The following is a 13,543-nucleotide window of genomic DNA, read 5'->3' as shown; positions in this document are numbered from 1 at the left end:
CGAAGCAGCGCGGTTTTTGTTTATCTCTAAACAAAGAAAGCTCGAAAGAGATGATATCGAAACGATGTCACAAGCATAAATTAGAATCGAATAAAAATAGTTGTAAGTTTATTAAACAATAATTATCCGTTTTCTACATGTTGAGAAACTTACTGCAACGCTTGCATCTAATTTGAAACTGTTGCGATTGTTCTGGTTCTTTCTGGAGAAAAAATAGTTTTCTTGTGGCGGTACGTAAAAATTTAAGGGAAAGCTGATGAAACTTGGAACGGTCATTAAATAACAATGTAGAAACTTATGTATTTACATATTACAGAATTGCTGTCACAGAGTGTTGGTACAATTATTCGCGTGTAAGTTCTTCGTGACATGACGGCTCATTTTCTGCTTAAAAAATGAAATAATTAGAAAGGTGACTGTGGGTTGAATTTACCAGCACTAAGCAGATTTAATTAGAGAGGACTGTTATCTTTGACACTGTATTATTAAACTGTCGATTAGTAATAACCATTTTATGAAACAATTCAATTTGTCAGTACAACTTGAAGCTTGCATTTTAATTACAGGTGAAGGTAAAATATTACAGATTGTACTTTTGTGGGATTTTCAATTAGTTATAAATTAATTTTAATTATTAATAGTTGTAATATTACTAGAAGTGTATTAAGAAATAACTTGTTTTAAAGTAATTAGCAAAGACAATACTGCATGAATGAGTCAGGCAACAAAACGTGTTATATTCCATTTTGTAACAACACGATTTATTATGCATCTTGGAACTTTTGTTGGGAATTTCCCAGTACTTTTACTTTTCGTTTACTACCAGTAGATCTCAAGAGATATTTGTGACATGTTCTTGATTGTCCAATTTTGAATCTCCTCCAAAACAATAGGTCCTCTAAGTGAGGTGTTCTTCTTGAATATTCATACTGTTTACTTGCATGCATTATTTATGAAGAAAAGAATCGAACTCTTCTGATTTTTCTGTATAAATAAATTAAATTCGAAAAAAAACTGCATTTGGGAATTGCTCTATGCATACAAATGGACTTTTATTGTCTCTCTAATCGCCACAATCACGACTATCCATCTGTTTTAGTCACCAAATAGCCACATGAAATTGGTTCCAAAGCCATCGATGGTACGTGGTCTAAATTTAAATGAATTAATCATTTTACCTTTGTGACGTCTTGTGGCTCACGCTCTTTGTGAAGATCGTAATAATTATAATTACCATACATTTAATGGAAGCACACGAATGATAAAATAAAATGTTTAATGGTCCGCGTTTCCATAATGTGAAAAAAATGTAGCGATTGTCATCATATAGAAAACAGTAATTTTAACCTTTTTTGAGTAAAACGAGTCAATAATGGAGCTCACTCTCCAGTAAACCACTAGAAAATACGGAAACGAGAAGTATGTAATTATGATAAGATGTTCGCTGAATTGTTATTATATAAGTATTAACAAAAATTTCCCCAGTCAACGAACCGTTAGCATTATTCCAGAACAGAGCATCAATTGTAGCGCGCGTGCTAAAGAAAGTTCTTTTGGTTTTTTCAAATCGAAATAAAATTGTTGTGACGTGAGCACAAAATCTCCCGAGTTCCAGAGAACGTTATTATATCATCAGTGAAAGTCGGATAAAATTTACAAGCGTGCATAGTTCAACATGCTGTCCGTGAACACGTTACATAAAGATCGAAGGCATCTTGAGAAATTCTACCTGTCCTTAACACCTGAACACCCTTAAACTTACCCTTGGAATTCCACGAACACAGCTGCAGTCACTACGATGGGTTTTGACTATCAACTGCTTTTTCATGTAAATTTCGATGGGACGAGATTTGGATTTTATGATTCATTAATTACAATGGTTGTGATTTTTATCGGTTTTAAACAAACGAGGTAATGAGACGCGTCGATTTGTGCTCGAATTCATGCTTCAACAATGAAGAATTTGAGAACCATCTCTCACGGATCAGAAGTATGGTAGTGTAATTGCGGAGATGCGGCGAATGTAGGTATGCAGGACAGAGAAATCCCAATTATTTATAATCGCACTATTAATTTAATAATGCACGTTTATGAAGAGACCAGAAGGTGAGAAATCACCTCATTTTTAGGTAGTCTTGCGTCTGTGGTTTTTACCACTTATATAAAATTGATTTCCGTGTGTTGCTCAACGCGTTGAGACATCTCGTGATATCAGGGGAAATTCATTATACAACGAAAATTTATCTGTTATTTTCCTGTTATCTTTTGAGGTGAATAAAGTTCATTTGAAAATAACTACAAGAAGAAAAGCACAATGGAGTGATAAATTTTATTGCGTCGAGGTTCAACGCGTATCTAAAATAAGTTTAATTATTAGTTATTTTGACCAATGTTGATTTTTATGTAATTCAGTCAGTTCACAGATATCCTTGCATTAAAAGTAAACTTCACATAGCAGAACTAGATTTTCTGCAATATTGAAACAGTTTTTCTCGAAAACAAGAACTCCACTTCCTTTCAATCGAATTACCTTTCACATTCCAATATTTGCAGAAAGTTATATTTTAAATATTGACAAATTTGAACAAAGTTTATTGCGTTTACTCTGTCAGCAATAAAAGTCTTTACATTACCAGTGTTAATGAGTTTTCCAATTGATTAATATGACGATAGTGAGGGGAAAAACACGCAAAAGTTCCGTTTTACATATTTGGGGAGAAATATGTAATTTGAGAAAATTCAAAACGACGCTTGTTGTCTCGCTTTTGGCGACCTCTCTGACAGACTCGTTGAACCAGTCTTCAGAATCCTGCAGTGCGCAATTTGGAGTTCTCTCAAGCAGTTTTTCTGCAGGATAAATTTCGATCTCAGATTTCGTCCAGTTCTATATTTTGAGTTTCGCTTTTTCGACTGGTGTATCTTTAACTTAAACGTCTTTATTGTGAAAAAAAGTTGGACTGTACTTTTTTTATGTACCAAGAGTCTGGTTTTATGCATAAAAACAATAATAATAATTATATGATGATACATGAATGCATAACTGGTTGCGTACTTATTCAACAAATCAATTTTTTATTTGTTTCTTCACTTCAACTTTCTTATTGAATCTTCTGCGGTCTGGTGACCATATTTTGTAAATTCTGTAACTCTGCGAGTTATTTTAGGCTAAATTTAATCTTGATCATACCATAAGCTGTACATTTGTTATATTTATTATTTGCTGGAATCAAATGAAATGAAGCGAAACTAGGGCGTTCACACAGATTGTACTAAAAATTTGCGTGCTTCAAATGCAATCTACAAAATTTAGCTCAGTTGTAGTTTACTTTGTCATACCATGAAAGTAGCACGAATTTCCGACTGCTTTTTATTTTCTCTAAAATTATACATAAAATCTCATCTATTTTTGTTAAAGCCGAAATATTTAATACAACCGAAAATGGTCCGCACCCAGCGTGTTTATTAAACAAAGTATGAAAAATACTTCCCTTATAAGGTCGTTGCTTCTTTCATTTTCGTTCCATTATTGAAAACACAAAGTTATAAAAATTTTGTAAACTCGTAGTTCCACCCTTGTTTTCAGAAATTAATAAAATGCTGCGAATTTTTTATTGGCGATATCAAGAGTTTTTTATCTGTCTGGTTACATCAGACTTTTTAAATTAGCTTCTCGTTTTCTTTTATTCTTATTTCTTTCCAACATCTGTATTGCTTCACAACAGTGGCGCAACGTGATGCTGTCATTTGAGGTTTTTCCTTGTTTCTTAAACTGCAATCAGCGACACAGTGCCAATCAAGTGGAACAAATCTAACAAGATCTTCTGTAAACAAGCCGATTACTCGCTTTGTGGTGGCTCCAAAAATAGGTCAACTAACAACGCCTCAAAATTTTAATAATTAAATTCTGTCCGGAAATTTCAAGACGGGGACTTTTCCTAACAATTATTTTCTTTTTGCCACTTGTCTCATTTCCATGTTCCATCACGTGAATGTTGCAAAATAAAATTAATAAAGCGCCGTTCCGCTACACAAAGGAGCATGAAAAAGGGGTAGGAGTGGGGCGCAACAAGGCAATGACCATGACGTCGCAATCCCAAGGGCGTTCGAGCCGTCGCGACGCCAGACGTCATTCACCTGGATATGTGTATGTCCTCGAACTGACACGATCACGCTTTTTCGCTTGATACGCGATTATAAACGTTAGGGTAGGTTCGGATGATTCTGTTTATAAACGACAGCAGATGGTCGCTGCAAAATTTGTTTTTTGCGTGAATTTAGGTCATCGTTAAATCCCAGTTTTAGATTCTTTAGGAGGGGTGGTAAATTTATGTGGTATTTTTTCCACATTAAAAACAGGACGCTATCGGAATTAAATGCAAATGGATAGCTTAGCGTGACTGGAAAAACGCTCGCACCCACCCCAAAAAAAAGAAATGCATGGGTGGTTTGAGAGGCACCTGTGCAGTGACTGTGGAAAGGTATTGTTATGCGGGGTGACTTCGGAAGTCAGAGACAAAGAATGAGGTAGATGGAAAAGAATTACGATGATTGAGGTCATTTTTTATCCAACTTATCTCTGAAGTTTTATAAATAATTTCATCAACGATAAGAGAAAGATTTGAAGTACTCGCAAAGCTAATTATTTTTATCCTTAACCAACGAAATGGGAGGTGTGAGCCGAATTACGAATGCATAAGTTTCCTTTTTGTGATGGCAGTGCAATAAATTTTTCAGTCTAGTATATCGCAGACTGAATATCATTACCACTTCATTCTTATTTCATAAGTGATATCGTCCAACCAATTTCGAGCTGCATATAAACAAATACTGATAGGAAAATCATTCATTACTCCTAAACGCTTTAATAGCACAATCTTCTTTTTCATTCTTCATGCATAACACATGAGACTACCTCGCCAGAGTTCAAATCTAGAATCTGAAAAGGAAATATTTAGCCAGTGTAGACGTCTGGTGCGCTACGATCATTGATAAGACCGTCGCGTCCTCGCTCAAGGACGTGGGGGCGGCGAATTATACACAGGATACAGGAGAGCTGGGCGAGGTACGTCTGGTGTTAGTTTGTAATCAATGATGCAGCGTCGGGGGCGTCGGCAGTCAGGTCAATGTCATTGCCGCCGTCTAGCCAGCACCATTGCCGAATATCCTGTGACAATAACCCCGAATTTATTCTTTACTTCCAAGAATTTCACACAATAAATCACACTCGACTAGCACACGAGTGAATTGTGGGTTGCATAAATCTCCATTAATCACGAAAAAGCAATTTGGGGAAAATTCCAGGGGAGTGTCGGTGTTGTTATATTTCATGATCGTCCTCGCTGCTATAATCAACGAAAATATTGTAGTAATAAAAAATTTGATTTTTTTTGAATTTTGCGAGGTGAAGCGTGTTATTTATTTATTGAAATAAGAAAACCTAGCTCAAAGTCAGGATGGCCGAGCGGTCTAAGGCGCTGCGTTCAGGTCGCAGTCCACTCTGTGGGCGTGGGTTCGAATCCCACTTCTGACAAGCAACTTTTTTTCGATCATTACTCACCAATAGTTCGTTTTTTATTAATTAAATCGTTGAATGTTACCATAATCTTAAAGATTGATCGATTTCTGCGTGATGAAAGACATCTGATCCTTTTTCGGGGGAATCTGACGTCACAGGTTTAATGAAAGTCACGACCAAAGAGTGTTCTTTATCACGATACACGACCTGATCGACCTACCCAGCCTACCAAGGTTTATGAAGTCTGTAAGCTACAATTTATACGCTTCATCCGTTCTATAAACAATAACTTGCAATATTACTTCACAGCAGACTGAAGGCTGAACAGTTTGCAAGCTTTTAATGATGAAAACACGTTTTCAAGATTTGGACAATGAAGTAAAGAATCAATTATTGGAGGTGTCACGTTTGCAAACAAGCGTTGTATTGGCTTTTAGTGAAGATAGTTTCATAACTAATATTGACTGCAGTTGTAAATTATTTGCAGTAAGACCACCTAGGGTTTTAGGTAATGGTTATCTATTGACTGAGAGCACTCCGGGGGAGGTAGCTTCTGATTGGGCATTAGATAATTATTAATTTTATATGTGTATCCGGTGCTTGTTATTGCAGATCTGAGTTGTAAGAAAACTGTCTAGTGGGTGTTAATTTTTTCATGCTGGTAGCACTATCGAGTTTGACGTTTCAAAAACAACAAGTTGCGATCGGCAGCTCAAAAACGACCAACCTACACAAATACTAATAAAATTCCAAGTTCCGATTAATCCACTCTAATTCATACAGAATATCGCAATTTCCACAAACAATTTATATTAATAACACAATAAAACAAGATTGCACTTACATTTTGCAAGAGTCGGATGAATTAATACGCGACACGAAACTGAAATTCCAGCGAAATTATTTTTATAAACGAGGCAATGCACATATTTCAATTTGAAATTCAGGCTGACCAAGTCATCACTTGTCTAACATATTTTATGAAATTGCAATTCTATTTATTTCGGGGTTCTTAGCTGAGTAATAGCTGACAGGTTGGCGGGATGCAATTTGCATTTCAGTACATTTAAATCGACTCATCTCACGCTCAACATTTGTTGTGGTATTTTGGGTGCATTTTGCCCGTATTTCATGTAATTCCATGTTTTACTACCTAATAAATTAGAAATGTAGTTTGTTGACTGTCTGGAAACACAAAGTCGCGAAAAAATAATCAGTTTTTACCGGTAGAATTCTCTTAATAAACCTTTCGTCTCCTGATTTATTGGAACGAGGTGTGTAGTTCCGATTATTGCAATAAATTGCGAGCGGAGGAAATGGCTGCTTTATCATGACACTCATTTCGGGGAAGCACAAAGTCTAGTTAAAACACCGCGAATTTCGTTTAAAATGTTTGTACAAAAATAGATCTCAGTCGCGAGGGTCAATTATAAACTGTTATTTACAAATTAGGCAGAGAATAAGCAAATGACACCAATCAACAACCAGAATCTCGTTATCCCTGAAGCAACTCTAGCTCGAAAAAATCCATTACTGGAATGAAAGTGAAGACAGTATAATGCGAAGGCGGTTTTTCACAAAAATAATCAGGGAAAAGTGAATTTTAATGACGCAATACGTCTTTTATCGTCCTCTGACTTCCAAAGGTTTCGTTGCTTTATCTGGTAGCAATGTCAAGAAGCTCCAGGTGAATCTATTGTGTACACATTTATTTTTGTTTATTGCTTTGACCGACCTTTTTATTATTTCAATAAATTTATTTTTATTTTACCAATTTATTTGAAATGTGACGTGTTCTGCTACGCTGACTAACAAAACGAACAAAGCGCAAAAATAATCACCATCAAGTGCGGGCTTCTGACACGGCAATTTTTTAGGTTTTTATTCTATTCCTGCGGATATGTTAATTTTATTAGATATTTGAGACGAAACTTAATACAACCGCAAATAAATTTTCCAAGTTTGTATTGGGATTATGTAATTTCATAAAAGATGGAAGATCAATGGGTGCGTCATATTTTATTTTTGCTACCAAAATTCGTATTGTTAGCTAGTCTTTGACACAGTCAAACGAACTATTAATGGAAAAAAGTTGTCCCCTCATTTCCTTTTCGCTAATAGATCGTAAGCAACAAGCGTGAAGTTGTATGCAAATTCGTGTATCGTTATTAGCAATGACCGGTAGTAATAAATGCAACCAGCATCACCTGTCACTTTTAAAATACAGTAGTCCTCTTTAAAAAGTATTCACACCTTTCGTTTTAATAGGGTCATAGATTAAGTCCTATTATGGCAATGCGGTTCTTTTGACACTCCCTGTATAGGTCAATCTTGGTTTGTTTTCTACAAATCGTCTGTCAGGTGCATCAAAAATTTCTTATTTTATAAAAGGCCGTCTTCTGCTCATAACGTGGCAAAGTTATGTGCAGAGTGGACGTTGTAAGTTGTAGTCTAACCCATATAAATTAAAAAATATAGTCTGAAGGTGAACTGGTGTTTGTATTTCGGTGTGTAATTTATGCACAGCGGGTAAGTGATTTACTGCCTCTTTTCCAAAAGTTTAAATAAGGTTACTTGCCTAACAACATTATAGAGTTTCTTTCGTTGATGTATGAAGTTTTACCCGAGGAAATACTAATTTGAGATGTAAAATATAAGTGGCTGGAAAACGAAAACTCAAAGAGAAACGAAAATAAGACTGTCATTTTCAATGTATTCTTACATTCGTTTTATTTGAATAATTGGGAAGATGGGAGAGTAAACAAGGGTAAAATTTAACAGATTCAATTAAACAGTTGGACGGAAGCAAAGTGGAAAATGTTTATGATAGAAATGGAGATAAAATTAAAATGCGTTTTCATGATGTAAAGAGCAAAATGGGTGAACTATTTGTTTATCGTGTTAGTCGACAAACAATGTTCTGGGAGATAATAATGCATTTCCCAACTTTTTGATTTTTTTAGCGCTTTAACAATAAACTTCCTCGAATTCTGTTATTTTCCAGTTGAGGAAAAAAAATGGGTTTTTGCATAAAATTTAAATATGTATTATGTAACATTAAAATATTGGCGATCTCGCTTATTTACAGAGTAAACTTAGGTTATTAGTTCTCATTTAACGCAGAATTTCACGCAGAATCTAAAACAGCTGAACTTTTAACGTACGTCAACAAATAACCGAATTAGAAGTTGGTTTTTATTTTCCTAATTTAATGCTCAATATCTCCGAAACTACATAGAAATATGTAGTCTTGGTGTTGAGAAAAAGAAATTCGACTCTACAATAAAAACTTTGAATTTTAGTTTTTCGACCGTCACTCGTAAACTATTTGATCTACCGTCTCGAGATTTAGCCAATGGATACATCTCGAGCTGCTTTTTGGATTGATGTAACTCAAAGGTATTGAGCGACGTTTTGTCTCGAAAAAGTTGCTTCGAAAACTTCACCCCAAAAAGACCTGAAAACTTATTTCGGTCAATATCTTGTTTATACGTGAAGCAAACTTGAGTTATTGGTGCTCATTTAACGCAGGATTTCACGCAGAATCCAAAAATAAAAGAATTAGAAGGGATTAAAGATTTGGATAGTGAATTTTTAGTTCCGAAATGTATAAAGTTGTACCTATATCTCCGGATTCCGGAACTACGACAGATAGAAAGATGCGGATTTCTTGATAGTTTTTCTCGCCCTTAAGTCGAAAAGAATCAGGTGTTAAATATCCCGGATTTAATTTCTTTCTGAAAAAATGATGTTCGTAAATCTAATTCAGTGGATATCTCGCGGAGCAAGCTACTCTTTTACGCAGAATTTCACGCTGATTCTAAATCCGGGCGCAAAATCCACGCACGGCAACAAATAACTGTGTTATAGCCGACTGAAATTTTGAATAGTAATCTTTCGAACAGATAAGAATTTAGAGTGGGCGGACTAGCGTCGCATATTAAACTTTCGCAGATGTGAAATATGCGATGTTTTTGAAGGTATAACTGGGGTAATAAAGTGAGTTCATTTGGGAAATTTTACACAAACACAAATAATTTTTATTCGAGTTTTTGTCCAATAAAGATATTATGGGCAATTTGTAAGCATGAGAGGCTCTCTTATGTTTGTACTTTCAGAAGCGATAGTGACTGTGTTTGGATTGTAAACGAGTTTTTAAAACTTGACGCAATCCGGTTGATGATTGTCAAAACATAAATTTGATCGTTAATTAGACGTTTTATGACTCGTGCTATTGACACCACTCGAGAAATAAGCCAGACAACGAACATTATTAATGAATTATTAACAGGGGAATTTATAAAGACTTTAAATTTAGTTGTCTGTCAATCATTTCGTTATGAGAAATTACATACACAGAAGCGCTTTTCTTATCAGATTTCAGAATGATGAGAAATTTAATAGACTTCAAGATCACTTGTAATGGCTGTAATGACCTTTGGAAAGTCTGTTTTTCTTTTAAAATACATGTCTTATTAAGTTAGTAATTTGCAGAACTATGTGGAGTCGCGGTTTGCTATGCCTGGAGGACAGTAATCACAGTTTATGGAGTTTCGAGTACAATAAACGGAAAAATTTATGACAGATTTCTAACGTGACGTCCTCATCCTTATGACTAGTGCTTGACTGTATTCACCCTAAATCTGATATGCATCCCTTAATAATCCCAGCGCAAAATTTATTTATTTTTTTATTCTGTATGTCTCGTGATGTTTCCATAGTTATAAAGATAAAATTAGAGACTAGTTTAAAATCCCAATTGATTTGTTTAAAACTACAATAAATAATTTATTGCAATTTAATTAAATTCCGATATCAAACCAAGTAAAAATTTAATTTTAATGAAGCTTGCTTACGATTGTTCATTATTTAATTTTTACTATTGATTTATCTCCCGCCCAATCCTTCCAGAAGCGACAGCAACTGTTGGAATTATAAACGGGTTTTTAAATGCGACTCGGCTTATAATTGTCAAACCATAAATTTCAACAATAATTAGCTATTTTACGGCCCGTGCTGTTGACACCGTACCAAAATTGCCGACACAATGTCCATCACTTTTGATCCAGTGGCCATCGAGTTTCTTTGCAAGATGGACCGACTGTCCTTGAAACATGCAACAGCGAATTGTGCACGTCTTCTCCCCTTTCATTCCTGCAGAACGCCACATTTGAGTAAAACGGCGATAAAAAATGATAATTGCCATTTCAAGTTCACTGTTGTCACGACAACGCGTTTAAGATGGCGCACCAAGAAATTTGACACAGTGGTGCCAATGGAATTTCCGTTCCTGTAAAAAAATCGCCTCCAGGGGTTTTATTTGTTTCGACTCCGATTATGGATCTAGTGGCCGCGCTTCAGGAATTAGTTGCAGTGAAGCAGCAGGAATGTTGTCTGCACGACATGGCAACAACGTGCACGCGTTTTCTGCACAAATCTCGGTAAAACGAAAGGATTTTTCGAAAAAGTGACTTAAAGTCACGAACTTCACAAAGAGTTTGATTAAAAATTGAAACGTTTTGTCCTTGTTTAGCTCGCAGGATTCTGCAGGTAATGAGACACGGCTGGTTATGCATGCAGTTCGCCAACTTTTTTGCGTGCTGAGCTTGGCAACATTTCAAGGTCAGAGAAACAGAAAGGACATAAAACGTTGAAATAGTTTGGCGATGGTTCTTAGCGTTAATTTGTAGCGCGTGGATTTTGTAAGAAACTTATTGTTAGACGCAGTGTCTGCGAATGCATGCAATGAAAATGTCAAAATTTTTCACGGTATAAAAATATAAATGGGCTGAAAACTTTAATTTCTGAAAGCAACTAGCTTAAATTGTGCGTTATCAATCACTAATCAGGGTTGATCACTCGTTGGCTCCTTATAACTCTGATCGCCTCTAATTTATGATATATAATTTATAGAGTAAAAATATTAAGTTTTATGACGCAGAAAAAAATGGGTTTTTTTTTTTTGAAAAACAAATTTAGATAAGATGTTTAATCGATGATTTGTTAATAAGCTTACTCATCAAATATAATTTATAGGTTGAAAAAATTATGTTTTATGTCGCAGATAAAAATGGGTTTTTTTTTTAAACAAATTTAGATAAGATGTTTAATCGATGATTTGTTGATAAGCTTACCAGCTTAATTCTGTTTACTTCAATCTTCACTAATTCGGATTCACATTTTGAAATTTTGAAAATTGCGATGATAAATACCGGAAATTAACAAACAAAAACTAAAATCAGGTAAAACAAATTTGGTTAGTGGACGTCATTGTATTATTTTGCTGATTCTTTCACCCACGCAGTGATTAGAACACCCACCATAAACCTTCCACAACCTCCAAGAACATTATGGTTTACCAAAACGTACAAATAAATCTGTACATCACAAAAATTCATAAGACGTGACGACATTTATGGCACGCAATAAAATAAAAACACTTTCTGTGTTTATTCATAATTGAATTGCTAAGTGTAAATAAATATTAAAATAAAATTTTAGAAGTAAACGCACTCTGTTTTCCCAGGTAAATATCTAATTCTAGATGGGTAAGAAAATATTTACATTAAAATGATGGCAGGAAGTTAGTTTTATATGCCAATTCAAAAATTGCGAATACAAATTTTACTATGCATATATCTATTTATGGTCTTTAATAACATTTTAGCCATATCCATGGTTATCAACAGTAAGTCTACAAAAATTATCAGTAGCAGTTTTATATACTTAATAAAAATCAACAAAGTCATATTAATTCTAGCAAATGCGATAAATATTATATCGGTCATGAACTTGATACGACTTAAACATTAGCTAAATCGAAAAAAATGTCGTATTGTCCAATTTCTTCATAAACTTGTCAATTGTGTGAAAAACTTATCGGTCGTGAACTTGTGCACAATTAAGATGGAATTACCAGATAAAAGATAACTTTTTAAAAATCATCTTAATTTATTATCAGAGAGAGCGGTAAGCACAATTAGCCGTTTCATCTCGAATTTATGTGGTTCTCAAACGTGATATACATAAATATAAATTTAATGAAATGATTTAGCAAGCAACAACAATCAGATTGAAAAGTTAAATTTACGTGTACTTTTATGATGTCTGTCTATGATTACGTCAATTAATCTTAAATTTACAGCCGTCGAGAAACTCTATGTCCGTCAGTACAATAAACATTAAAACATAATGCACATCCGTAGGTAGACCTAAATGCAGATAACCAACGTGAATATTAAATATTATAATACTGCCGATAGTAATGTAAATCGTCGTCGAACACAGGTCGTAAAAATTAGTACGTTTGACAGAATAATTAAAATAATATAGCTGTTATTATGGTTTTTTAACTATTTGTTTTGTTGTTAGATCGGCACGCAAAAACACTAACTCCCAACCTTCTGTAAAATATTCTCAGAATCGTGTTCAGAAGTAACATTTTTTCGCTACGTTCTTTCATTGCATGACAGAGCTTTGCATCGTAAAAACCGCCAAGGTAAAACTAGCGGTTTCGTCTTGAATCATGGTAATAAGGACAGGTAGGAAAAAATCAAGCATTAAAATTTTAAATGAAAATCAATTGCCTGGTTCTGGCCACAAAAATCGGAGATTTATCGTCACAGCATAATTCACAAAGGACAACAGAAATTCATTGTCTATAAGAAAGTTGGTAATCAACAGCTACCGTTAAGAAGTTGATTGACGGACAGATTTGACTAGACCGAGCGAGGAAGTCTTCATTATAGAGCATCACTTTTCAGTCTTTTATTGCACATATCGACTGTGCATTTGTAGTATTTTTTTTCAATTGTAAGAAAGGCGCGACTGATATTTATTGCACAGTAACTCATCGCTTGTCAGAAAGCCTTTATGATTAACAGCATTGAGCAGTTGTGTAGTTGGGCTGAAAATGTTTATGTGGTATAAATACTTTGATGGGAAGTGCGAACGCACATGTATTTGCATTTGCAAGGAATACTAAGAAAAATACCTTTGATCTGGATAGTTGGAAGTCTGCCCTGAATT

General features: G+C 34.7%; 1 non-coding gene across 1 annotated transcript; it reads left to right on the top strand.

Annotated features, from left to right (window-relative positions):
• Nucleotides 1-5,447: 5,447 nt before the first annotated feature.
• Nucleotides 5,448-5,530, top strand: TRNAL-CAG (transfer RNA leucine (anticodon CAG)). The gene has a single exon. It is a non-coding gene; the product is annotated as a tRNA-Leu (tRNA).
• The last annotated feature ends 8,013 nt before the right edge of the window (nt 5,531-13,543 follow it).

The sequence above is a fragment of the Gnatocerus cornutus genome, chromosome 9 (genome assembly GCF_029298725.1).
Source record: "Gnatocerus cornutus isolate USDA-ARS CGAHR chromosome 9, icGnaCorn1.1, whole genome shotgun sequence".
NCBI classification, from domain to species: Eukaryota; Metazoa; Arthropoda; class Insecta; order Coleoptera; family Tenebrionidae; genus Gnatocerus; species Gnatocerus cornutus.
Note: the sequence above shows the minus strand (reverse complement) of the source record. Positions and strands in the feature narration are given on the sequence as shown.